Genomic DNA, 12,628 nt, shown 5'->3' on the forward strand with positions numbered 1-12,628 from the left:
TTCACCAGGATGGCAAGGCTGGCGTGCCTGGTCTACATCATGGCGAGCTATGAGAAGCATAGTTCCTTCCAGAAGCATTGCTTCATAAGGGAAGTACTCTGGGCGCCCATCTCCTTGCTCTCATTATACCCTTCTACTTCTTCCGCCCTTTGTACAGTCTGATAATCCTTCTCTACCATGCTTCCCCATGGGGGAGAAAGTTTAGGAAAGAAGTTCAGATGTGCTTCACCATTGAAAGATAGGAGAGCCTGATTTTATTTGACTCAAAATGAACAACTTTGGATTCTACCTAAAGGGACATGATCAAGCCTTGGATGTTGTGAAGGAATTGTTTGGCCATAATTCTTGCCATGGAGACTGGGCGTCTGCCAAGACTCGACTTTGAAATTTCTGCCTTCTGTTTCTAATCTTAAGGCATCATAACATACAATTCTTTTGCCACTAGTCCAGTTTATTCTTTTATGATGAGGAAGAAGACACTTTTAAATAACAATTATTTCCACTATAATTAAACAAATCTTCTTTTGTTTGCATTATATTTGTTACTATATTTTATACACACTCTGCTTGCTTAAACTTGCCCCAGTGACTATTTCACAGGAACTTTCTTTAGAAGTCTTAAAGTCTTTGACTTCTTAAAGTATTAATGGGATTTGCCAAAGTTGTAGTATCTGAATGCTTGACTAGATACAGTAGCAGGACAACAAGCTTGTTCACACAGCTCCTCCAGCGAGCATTTTTCCCTGAGAGAATCCTCAATTCATTTGAAGTGCCAGAGAATTAGAGGAAGATGTATGTGGGTTTACTCCTGAATACAGCAAGACCAGACATCTCACAGAGTTTACCTTAAGGTCCAGATATTAGAAAAGTATGCTGCCCTTTGGGAGAGCTTGGATCATAAAGGATTAGTCTGAACCTAAATGACTTTAGCCTTTTTGTCCTCTTTAGTTCCGGTGTCATAATTCTGGTACTTTACACTTTATGTGCTTAACTACGTACGTGACTTATGCTCATAACCTTCAGTTATTGATATGAATTTGGAATTCATAGACTCTTGTGATTCATTTAAGAATACAGGTTAGAGAGGCCCTATCTCCAAATACAGATACATTGGGAGTTATGGCTTCAAAATATGAATTGGTTGGGGGAGGGGCACAATTTAACCCATAACGCTCAGACTAACAAAACTGGAAGGATTTATCACCGGTAAATGTTAAAAGAAGCTCTTCAGAGAGAAAGAACATGATATTGGTCAGGAAAATTAATTTACATAAAGACAGGAAAATAAAAGAATAAATGAAGGCTTTTTTTTTTTTTTTTAAAGGTTAGGTTAGAGCTGTTTTGTAGTTTAGAAAATTACTTCTAAAAGAATTTTTTGAAAACCCGATAAACAGACACCATAATCATAAAAATAGCACATGCTCACTGGTTTTTAAGTATTTTTATTCTTACGTAATAAAAATTAGAGTCTCTCAAGATGTTGCAAATATAGTTGAGAGGTCCTGTGTACACTCTGCTCAGCTCCCCCATGGCATTTATTACATAACTATATTATTAAATCAGGACATTGACATCGCATGTTCACTGTTTAAAACCAGCCAACAAACATGTAAAAATGTATAAAGACAAAGCAGTTTCTCAGAGCCATCTCTGTGTTTCCCTGCAGACCTTCCAATAAGGTGCATTTATACACAGACATTGTGTGAACACATGTAGAGGTCTTGACTTTTGGGGAGGAAATGGGTCATTTATGCTATAATTTACATTTTTCATGCAACACTGCAAGAATTTCATATTCATAAATATGAATCTGCTTTATTTTTCATTTCTTCCTATGGAAAAATAAATATACCATAATTTATTAAACAGCTCCTCTTTTTTTTGGACATTATGGGGTCTCCAGTGTTTCTACATCTAAATAATGCTACAGTTAATATCCTTAGACTTACATACTGAGCAATTATATTTCTCTCTGCTTTTTGTGAAGTAGAATTTACTGGGTATTGCCAAAATAACGCTCAAAGTAATAAACCAACCAGAATTATTTTTAAGAGAAGTGCTTAAGTTAGCTATATGACAAAAATATTAGCAGATTTATGGGGACAATTATTTGTGTAAGTGTGCATGTAGTAAAATAGGGAATATTCCTTATTTATAATACAAGCATTTTTTTTTTTATTGTGATTAATTTTGGTGAATTTTCAAATGTGCTCCACAAGGAATAAGTCTTTGTCTCCAGAGACTGGCAATTGTAAGCCAATGCATAATGTAAAGAGAGACAGTCTCAAACTTAAATATTTTTAATTATCAATATTCTTGCTATTTCTTTCACAGAGTGGTAGGGTAAAATTTTTAGAATAGCCTGTCAGCAATAAAAGATAGTGATAATCTGGCCTTTGATAAATATTATACATTTATGAAATTAATTGTTGTATATAATCTCAATATTGGCACTATCCAACAGGTAACTTTATCCTTCCTCTCAACATTAATTTGCATTTTTGCCAAACTTTCTATTATTTGCTTACAAGAAATATTTTTTTTAAGTTATTTTTTATTGACTACAAATGTTCCTTCTCCCCCCCTCCCCTCATTAGATATTCTGGTTTGGGAGAATAGTTTATGAGAAGTTTAAATATTTAAATATTTAATAGGGCCTGTGAATAAATATAGTATTGGTGTCATGAAATAGCATTTTTTTGTCCAAATGAACTATACTTAGAAAACCAATAATATCCATAGGATATTGATTAGGCGAGACATTGGAGGAGCTTGATTGTCCCCAATCAAAAGGTGTCAGTCTCTAACATTCTGAAGCACCATAACCAAATATCAGATGTTTTTTAATTATTCTGAAAAAAGTGACTTATTTTTAAGTTGTAGCTTTTGTTGAGTTCAAAACCATTGAATACTCTTAATTACTCAATTATTGATAAGAATTTAATTTCTTTTTAAAAAATATTTTATTAATTGACTAGAGGCCTGGCACACAAAATTCGTGCCCGGGTACCGTCTCTAGGCCTGGCCTGTAATTAGGGCCATATTCCCTGGCTGTCTACAGGCAACCAGTTCGCCATCAGGTGATTGGAGCCTGCTGGCCGAGGGGAGGAACTGAGAGGTCAGCCTTTCTGCCTGCTCACCAGCCCCATCCCCACTTGGGGTTGCCCTCTGTGTGTGGGGTGACTGGTTGGGCAGGGGCTTTGGCCTGGCACCACCCATGTCCCCCACTACCTACCCCCAGTTCCCCATTCACCATTGGGCAGTTGGAGCCTGCCAACCAGGGAAAGGGACAGAGAGGTGGTCAGTGCACCTCATAGTGACTAGTCGAGTGTTCATTCTGGTCATTCTGCCATTAGAGTCAATTTGCATATTGCCCTTTTATTTATAGGATAGAGGCCTGGTGCATGGGTGGGAGCCGGCCAGCCTGCCCTGATTGGGCCCCTGGATCAGGGTGGGAAGTCCCTATTGGAGAGAAGGGCCAGCTGGGGTAAGGACTGCAGGGGATTTGCAGGCTGGCCATGCCCCCGATCAGGGTGGAGGTCCCTGCTGGGGGGTGGGGCTGGGCCAGGGGTAGGGGCCATGCTCATTCTGGTCTCTGGTTGTTCCACCATTTCAGTTGTTGGGCTTTTATTATATAAGATTTTCAACTAATCTGTATCTTAAAGAATGCTTCCAACTTTCTTACCTATTATCCTCTCTTCCTTCTTTGTTTTCCTAATTATCAACAAGCTTTACCTTAGTTGTGTTGAAGGTCCTGGGCCAGGCTCTGGTTTATGTGTTACAAAGAAGAGATGCTGCCCTAACCAGTTTGGCTCAGTGGATAGAGTATCATCCTATGGACTGAAGGGTCCCAGGTTCAATTCCAATCAAGGACACATACCTCGTTGGTTGCTGGCTCAATCCCTGGGCCAGCTCGCATGTAGGAGGAAACCAATCAGTGTGTCTCTGATGTTTCTATCTCCCCCCCCCCCCCCGACCCCCTTCCACTCTCTCTAAAAATCAATGGAAAAGTGTCCTCAGGTGAGGATTAACCAAAAAACAAAGATAAAGAAGAGATGCAATGGATTGAGTTTTTTTCTGGTGGCCTCATGTAAGATGTTTATGCACAGTGTCAATGGAAACAATTATTTTAGCAGGATGACACAGCCTATTTTGCTTAGAAATGTCCTCATTTCCTGTTCAGGTTACCCAGAGGTCAGGTAGGGATTTCTTTTTGCCCGTAGTGCAGATTCACATCGCGCAAGCATTGTAGAGCTTAGGTCACAAGCACTTGATTCTGAAGGCAGCATTTATCTTCCTAAGAAAATAAGCCCTTCCCCTGTTGTTTTTATTTGGTTTCTCTTTTTGTGTTTTGCTGTTAAAACCTGTAGTGAAAGTGTATAGCCATTGCTGAAGCTCTGTACCAATAGCTGCTTCTTAACTAAGCTGCATCTTCAAGTTTATGGCCCATTTTGAAGTTCATGTGGATACCTGCGTAGCCAGATGTCACAGTGTTGTCACTATTGGCCTGTCCCAGAAATCTGTTCCTAAGCTCTCAGGAAAGCATCAGGCCCCAAAGCAAGCCATGGCTTCATGCTAGGTACTCCTGCCTCAGTGAATCAGCTTTGGTATAGTCTGGTTACCACCCATTTTTCATATTTAATTATGCTGTGAGGTTGTAGGAAAACTAACTAAGCAGCAAGTGTTTTGACAAGTTTATTAAGCAAATTATTATACCTGACAAAATGTAATCACATGTACAATCAGGTTTGCAAATAACTAGATGACTGGGGGTTAATAAATTGTCTAGCATAAGAGAAGTGCCTTTTAGATTCTAGAAGAGAGTAAATGAAATATGTTTCTTTTTTAAAATATATTTTTATTGATTTTAGAGAGGAAGGGCAAGGGCGAGGGAGATAGAAACATTAATGATGCGAGAGAATCATGGATTGGCTGCCTCCTGCATGCCCCCCACAACTCGGGCACGTGCCCTTGACTGGAATCGAATCTGGGACCCTTCAGTCTGCAGGCCAAACTCTTATCCACTGGGCCAAACTGGGTAGGGCCAAAATATATTTCTTGAAAAATTGTTCAAATAAAGACTATAAAATCTATTATAAGATTAGAAAGAAATAAAATGAGTGAGGATACAAAACCTTTAAATTCCTTTTTTGTGTTTTGTTGTTGTTAATCCTCACCTGAGGATATTTTTTCCATTGATTTTTAGAGAGAGTGAAAAGGAGGGAGGGAAGAAGAGAGGGAAACAGAGATAGAAACATCAATCATAAGAGAGAACCATTGATTGACTGCCTCCTGCATGACCCTTACTGGGGACCGAGCCTGCATCTTGGGCATGTGCCTTTGATTGGAATTGAACCCCGGACTCTTCAGTCCACAGGCCAAAGCTCTATCCATTGAGCAAAACTGGATAGAGCCCCCTTTTTCTTCTTAACAAGTGTATTATGAAGGAATACACAAAGAAACCCCAGGCAGTCTTTCTTCATTTGAACAGCTACACTCTCTAATATATCCTTGTGTATAGATACATTGGCATCCATTTTTTCTTCATTGGCTAATCTGTATTGTCTTCCTTCATTGTTCAAACTCTTCCAAAGTCAGGTCATACAAGCAGATCTTATTTCTTCATTGCTTCAGTGAGCCAAAATGACTCATCAGGGAGAATTGAAAATCTAGCAAACATCTCTAATCATGAGTTTCAGGGTTTGATATCCTTAATATTGGAAGTCTGAGCTCCAGTGGTGAAGTCATTACATAACTATCTGCTATACCTGTTCCCAACCAAATGGTGGCAGATATTGTAATGGATCTAGAGAGAAAATTAAATGTATGACCCAAAAATGTTTAACATGTTTGATGGTGTCACCACTGGTTGACAAAAGGTAATCTCAGGAGCAGAACTTTGGTTATAAAATATTTTAGTATATTCTATAGCACAAAATAAATCAGTCAATAAAATGAACTAGTGTGGCTTTCATAATAATTATAAGATATTACTAAAAATTCAGAGGTGTCTTAATTATTAATAATTTACATGTAACATAAAATAACATAGTCATCTTATTAGTATGTAAGATGTGGGTTCAGTGTAGACTTAAAATTCTGTGTCAGGTAACCTATGAGTTCATCTCAACATGTATTTATTTAATTTATACCAGGAACTGGGCCAAATGTGAAGATACAGATATTAAGCAAAATAAGTCACCAGCTTTGAGGCACTTACAAAGGTCATTTTTAGCAAGAAGACAGGGCACTTCAACTATTGGGATATTGGAAAGAGACAGGGGTGAGGTAGCTATGAGTCACCCAACTACAAAAGGAATTAATTGATACTTGATTCATTAGTGAATCGACAGAAATTAACGCATGATGCTAATATGTTGTGAAAACTACTCAGGATATATGGAGGGTGCTATAAAAGAGGAATGGCCAACCCAAACAAGACCACCTGGTCTGGGAAGGCTTCCTGAGAAAAGTGAGTCCCGACTTAAACTTTATGGAATCACTAAGTTACCTGGAGGAAGAGGAGAAGGAGGCTCTACTCAGAGAAGAAAGTGATAAACGTACAGGATTATCATTTCATGATTTATAAGAGTTCCGAGTATTTCTCGTTTAGGAGTTTAAGTTATAAGTCAGGAGAAGAAGCTGTAAGGTTGACTTGGATCAGGTGCAAAATAACTTTTTTTTTTTTTTTTATATATTTTATTGATTTTTCTTACAGAGAGGAAAGGAGAGAGATAGAGAGCTAGAAACGTCGATGAGAGAGAAACATCGACCAGCTGCCTCTTGCACACCCCCCACGGGGGATGTGCCCGCAACCAATGTACATGCCCTTGACCGGAATCGAACCTGGGACCCTTCAGTCTGCAGACTGACGCTCTAACGCTGAGCCAAACCGGTTTGGGCGCAAAATAACTTTTTATGTCATGTTAAAGAACTTAAACTTTATCATGTGAGACTTGGGAAGCCATTGAAGGTTTCAAGCAAATGAATGGTGTGATCAAATTTGTATTTTAGCTGGATCTCTGGCATTGGCGTGTAAAGGTTGATGGATCTGGCGTATTAGAAGGGAGAGGCAATGGGGATGGGCAAGACCAGAGGCCTCAGGGGTGATTCCTTTATCGGAACTAGGACAGTAGTGGGAATAGTAGGGATGGAAAGCAGTTATCTAGGACTACGACATAGCCTACCATCAAGAATACTTGAACAGTCAACCTCTGTGTGTGCAGTCCACCTGGGTGAGGTGACTTGAAGAGACCGGTGCCTTTTAACCTCTACTCAAAGCTCCTCCTGGTCCTCACACGGAGGGAGCCGAGGGGAGCGGAAGGGCTGGCTGAAAAAGGCCAGTGTGGGGCGAGGCCTCAGGTGCGGCAGAGAGCCAAAAGGTGAGGGGGTGTGGAGGCACAATACTGCTTCTTCCTAGCGTTGCCCTAGCCTTTTCTGTCTGCTACTTAAGATTCTCTTCCGTGCTGAATGTGGATTTTTCCAAACGTGCTGTTTTCAGAGAGCTGGAAAGTGGGTAAAGTCAAGTACTTTAAAAATCATATAGCTTATTATTTGATTTCAACCTCTGTTTAGAAAACGGGCTTGTATTTTCCCCACTGTGGCTAATTTAATAAGACCCATTTTTCTTGAATCCCCCGTGCCCAATTACTCATATTTCTTCCGTAAAGCTGTATTATGGTTTAGGATTTTTGTGTTGTTTAAATCTCAGAAGCCCTCTAGGAAACCTTGCTTTGGTTTTGTTTTTTGGAGGCAAAGGAAAAACGATCTCCTGGTTTACTTTTGGAATCTGCAAAGCAGCTCTGAGGTCCCAGGTGGATTTGGTGTTTGGGAAAAGGGACTTTGGGGGACGAAGGTTGACCCTGAGCCCCCAGGTCACTGTTCACATTTACAAAAGCAAACCTGGTATCCCCAATTGCTTTTCTCTTGAGGTTGGCTTAACTTTATTTATCTTCTGTCTTGGGTCACTGCCCCTGAGGTGCTTCAAAAGCAAAACCCAAAAGACCCAAAACAAAGAAAGCTAAACCAGATTCAAGGAAAAAATGACCTGCACTCTGGGTTCACTTTTACAAAGGCAAAAAGTCACTTCGAGTTCCATAGAATGGTTTTAAATCGGCCTAGAGTCATTGTGTCATTTGCACAAAGTGATCTCAACAGGTCTGAGACCCCAAGTTTCTGGGGTGTAGACATAGGGTGAGACTTAGGATGGGAAACTGTCAGCAAGCTAAATGTGATGACACAGACGAATTCTTCAGTGATTCAACTATTTGAGCATATAAATGGGACCACCCATGCAACCATTTCTTTCCGTAAGCTGAATTTTTTTGTTTGGTGGACACACACAGGGAACGCTGAGGAAGTGAAACTTACAACTCACTTACAAATATTGGCATAAATCCACTTTATGTTATCAGATTAGTTATGAAGGGTATTTTTGAATCCTTGGTGAAAAAAAAGTTAGGATACTAATTTTAGGTAATCTTATAAATCATGAGATAGAACTGAGGCACATTATTTTGCTGTTCATTTTTATATGATCCATACTTTGCTTACTTCCCAAAAGGATTTAAGGTGGAATTACTTGACTTGACTATTGGAACAAACCCATTCATAGAACTTAATACCGATTTTCATTATAATATGCCTGACTTTATCCTTTAATAAGTAATTGTAAAATTGCTCTTGGATAATCTAGGGGAGATTTTTGTTTTTGTTCATATTTGATCTACATCTTTGAATTTAAGGTATATATGTTAAATAATAAATTCACCTGTTGAGACTATGTCTTACTGTTTATTTAAAAGACTGCGAGAGATTTGGTGTGATTAATAGTATGTGTATTGTTTATGTATTGCCATCTTACGGAAGCAAAACTCGAGACAGAGCAGTGAGGTTTTCCATAGTAAGGTTTTACTGTTAAGGACGTAGTGCATCTCAGGAAACCTGAGGCAGGTCCCAAGGCGCTGACTGTTTGCGTGGAGGGAAGGTGAGTGTCAGTGGTTGTACCTGTCATCACTCCCGTGTCCTCATCCCCTCCTGTCACACTCTGGCTCCAGAGCAGTCATGTTCTTTTAAACCATCCCAAAGATCAGAGATCATGCATCTTAGTCAAAGCAGGCATGGGTAGCAATCTACAGAAATGGGTTCAGTCCATCAATCGGCCTGGTATAGCATTTGTTCCATAACATTCTCGTTTTAAAATTTTTTTAAATGAAAAAGGACCTTATAATTATGGATAAGGGATACAGGAAGACCATTCAGAAATATTAGTGCTTCTCTCTAGGGAGAGCGTGTAACACATTCCATAGTAGACCCAGGGCTTTCTTGTGAGGGAATCTGGCTTTATCCTTGCTCCAGTCAGATCCTGGGAGAGATGGGGAAGTCAGCTGTCTGCGTTCACTGGCCCCCGTCTGCCTGCAGGCCAACACGGGCCTTCTTCAGAGAGTGTCAGCACAGCCAAAGGGAGCTGGAGGGTGCCATTTTTTTACTCGAGAAGCCTAAGAAGAAAGCCTAAGTAAACTTGGAATAGTGGTCTGCCATCATCAACCAGCCAGTTTTCCCCGAATATCTCTGTTGGACACTTATGCGTTTTCCTGCCTCGTTTGTTTCTATTTACTTATTGATGCAGTGTGGTGCATTTGAAAAATCCTTACACATATGAACATGAGAAATCAGAATATGAGATCAGCATGCTTGCTGGCCCCATATCTCCTCTCCACCCACGTCCATGTAAACCTTAGGACATAGACACTGAAATAGTGCTCAAGTCTACAGCCACTGGATTCATGGGCTGAGAACAATGAGCAATTTGGCTGCTACATAAATCAGTAGTCTCTGTCTTACTTAATATTAAATTGATAGTAGCTTCCTTATGTGTGATGGTAGTTTAAAATACTCGGGTTTTGTGTGAATAGTTTTTTAAAAATAATTTCTTCATACTAACATCAAAATACTACTTGTTTCCTTGTTAACTGTCTGCCTCTCCACCTTTTCCTCATATCATGTAAACTCTTTGAGGTCAGGGACTTTGTCTTGCTCAATACTATATCCTGATGCCTAACACAGATGCTACTTCGCTGCCTCCTCATAGGTGAGCTGTCAATATTGTTGAATGAATAAATGAATGTTATCTAGGTGCTTAGCCTTTTATCCACATTGGCAATGCATTCCTTCACCATTAATGTGCAGATTTATGCAGATCTCTATAGCTGTCTTCAAGTTAACTTGCCACTATATGTAGTTCTATGAAGTATTAGTGTAAAATTGAAAGCATGTCGATTAGATTTGTCTACATGTGGGCAGGTAGGTTAAATTCTGTGGTTCTTGTAATGTCTAGGGGTAAGATTGTCTGGCTATATGTGAAAAGTGTAAGTATAATATGTCTTTATCTAGGAAACTCTGTGTTGGTGCCGTAGAAGAACCAGCTCTATATTCACAGTTGGAGTTGGTGTAGGTTTTTAATTAAGAGGGCTCCTCCTTTCCCACCTGGGGGTAGATCCGCACAAGAGAAAAACAGACTTATTTTAAGGCCTCTTCCTCTTGCAAATCCCAAAGGTCATGTTGCTAATGCCTTTTGGAAAGAAAGGGAGATTACAGCCAGTATACAGTTATTACGTGTTACTTTCTGCTGACTGTGCGCATGCCCACACACACTTGTGCAAACACATACCTAACCTGAAGAGGAATCCTTCAAAATGAGGCTCTTGTTAACGCCTCTGTGAGGAGTAGTCATTATCGAAATTTAACATATAAATATGTAAACCTTATTTCTAACTCTAGAGTTGATACATTTCCATTGTGAAATATTATGAAAATAAAGAAGACAATACATTCATTACCCATAATCCCATCACATGAATAACAGCCATTCAGAACATTTTCTCAAATTTTCTTCCAGTCTTTTTAGATGGGTCTTTATGTAATTTCAGTAGTAATTTTATTATAAGCATGTTCCCCAGCTGCTTAAAATTCTGTGTAGACCAATTTTAATAACAGCATAATTGTCTTATAGATACATCTTCTTATTTAATCATTATCTTAATATTGATATGTAGGCTGTTTTCAGGGTTTTTTCTCTTCAGTTTTTTGATAACACAAATAACATTTTTGAGATTAATATCTTTGCTCATACTTTTTTGTCCATCTTTATTATTGTTTCCTAGAGTTAAATTCCTGTAAGTATGATTACTGAATCAAAGAGAATGACCATTTCTATAAGTTTCTTAAACACTTAACAAAATCACATTGCAGAAAAGTTACACAAATTTACATTTTCACCGTGGGAAAATATGAAAGTAACTTTTCTTCCTTGGGAAAGGAAGGAAAAGTACTTGCTGCAACAGTCAAAAATCACACAGAACTTTAAACAAGTTCCCTTTTCTCTTACTACATAGTATATTCTTTTAACTTTGTGTCAGTGTAGTTTCTGTTCCAATGTTTTAGATTTTGGTATGGCCTCCAATGCTGTCTGAAGAAAAAATAGAGTGGCTTTTGATATCGGTACTTAATATTTTCATGATAGAATTTTCCTCCTTTTACAAGAAATTCTCTATTCATAGCTGTCTGTTGGATGGGGAGAGAGTCAAACAAGCCCTTTATCTTCCAAAGGAAGAGCTGGTTTCTTGTAAACTTTCTGTAGGTTTGAGCCACCCCAGAAGTTTTATTCCTCTCCCAGTTAGTGGGTTGGCTTGAATAGAATGGCGTATGAGTAAATGCAAATGCTTCATTCATTTGAAAGCAAAAGCAGTATACTTCTGAGTTAAAACAAAAATGAAGGGATAATATAAAAACTGAAGGAAGGTAGTAAGTAAAGCATTTAGCTTTCTAAAACAATTCAAATGGGGATAGGAAGTTGGTTTTAAATGGCTTAAAGGGGATTAGGGTTTTAAAGTTGGATAAGGAGTTTGGTGCTTTGGTTTAGGCCTGGCATTGCTTTTAAAAGATTACTTCCATATTTGACAACAGTCCTAACTGGAGATTATAAAGCAAATAGTCGATTTTAAAACATTACAGAAAACAAGAGGGTTTCTTTTTTTGTTGTTGTTTGTTTACACAAAATGATTGCCTAGAGTTAACATGCTGAGTCCTGAAGCCCTCCTTTCATAAGACTACTGAGGATCTATCACCAGGGAGAATCCAGCAGAGGTTGTTTAATGCACTTAATTGAGATTATCCGAGCTTTTGGTTTAAATTACTTTGGGAAAGTCTAGATGCAAATGGCTTCTTAGAAAGGTAAACATACTTAACCTCTAAGAGAAAAGGTTAAATTTAAGTTCTTTAACACTCTTCACCAAACCTTATTTATTAAATTTGAGTATGAAACGAATAATGTATAAAGCTTAAATCTCTATACCTAATATAGTTAATATTAACTGTTTTCATTTTATACTTATTTCAAAATGCAATCAAGTATTTTATTTAAAAAGCAACCCCTGACAATGTTAATGACTTCAAAAGTAAAAAGATAGTAAATACCATTTTGATTATAAAGTGCAGTTAATGAAGTTTCAAAAGGGAATTTTCTTATTCTGTTTTATGTAAGAAGCAGGCCATGTTACAGTGAATCTAGAGTGGCGTATACTTACGTATAAGCTGTAGGTAAGCAGCTAAAAGTTGGTTTAACATTTCC

The 12,628-nt window shown here is 38.5% G+C and overlaps 1 protein-coding gene across 2 annotated transcripts in view; it reads left to right on the forward strand.

Annotated features, from left to right (window-relative positions):
- Positions 1-12,628, forward strand: part of EXOC6 (exocyst complex component 6) — a 112,935-nt gene that overhangs the window by 98,836 nt on the left and 1,471 nt on the right. The window lies entirely within an intron of this gene.

This window comes from Pipistrellus hanaki (assembly GCF_964339955.1).
Source record: "Pipistrellus hanaki genome assembly, chromosome: 14".
NCBI lineage: Eukaryota > Metazoa > Chordata > Mammalia > Chiroptera > Vespertilionidae > Pipistrellus > Pipistrellus hanaki.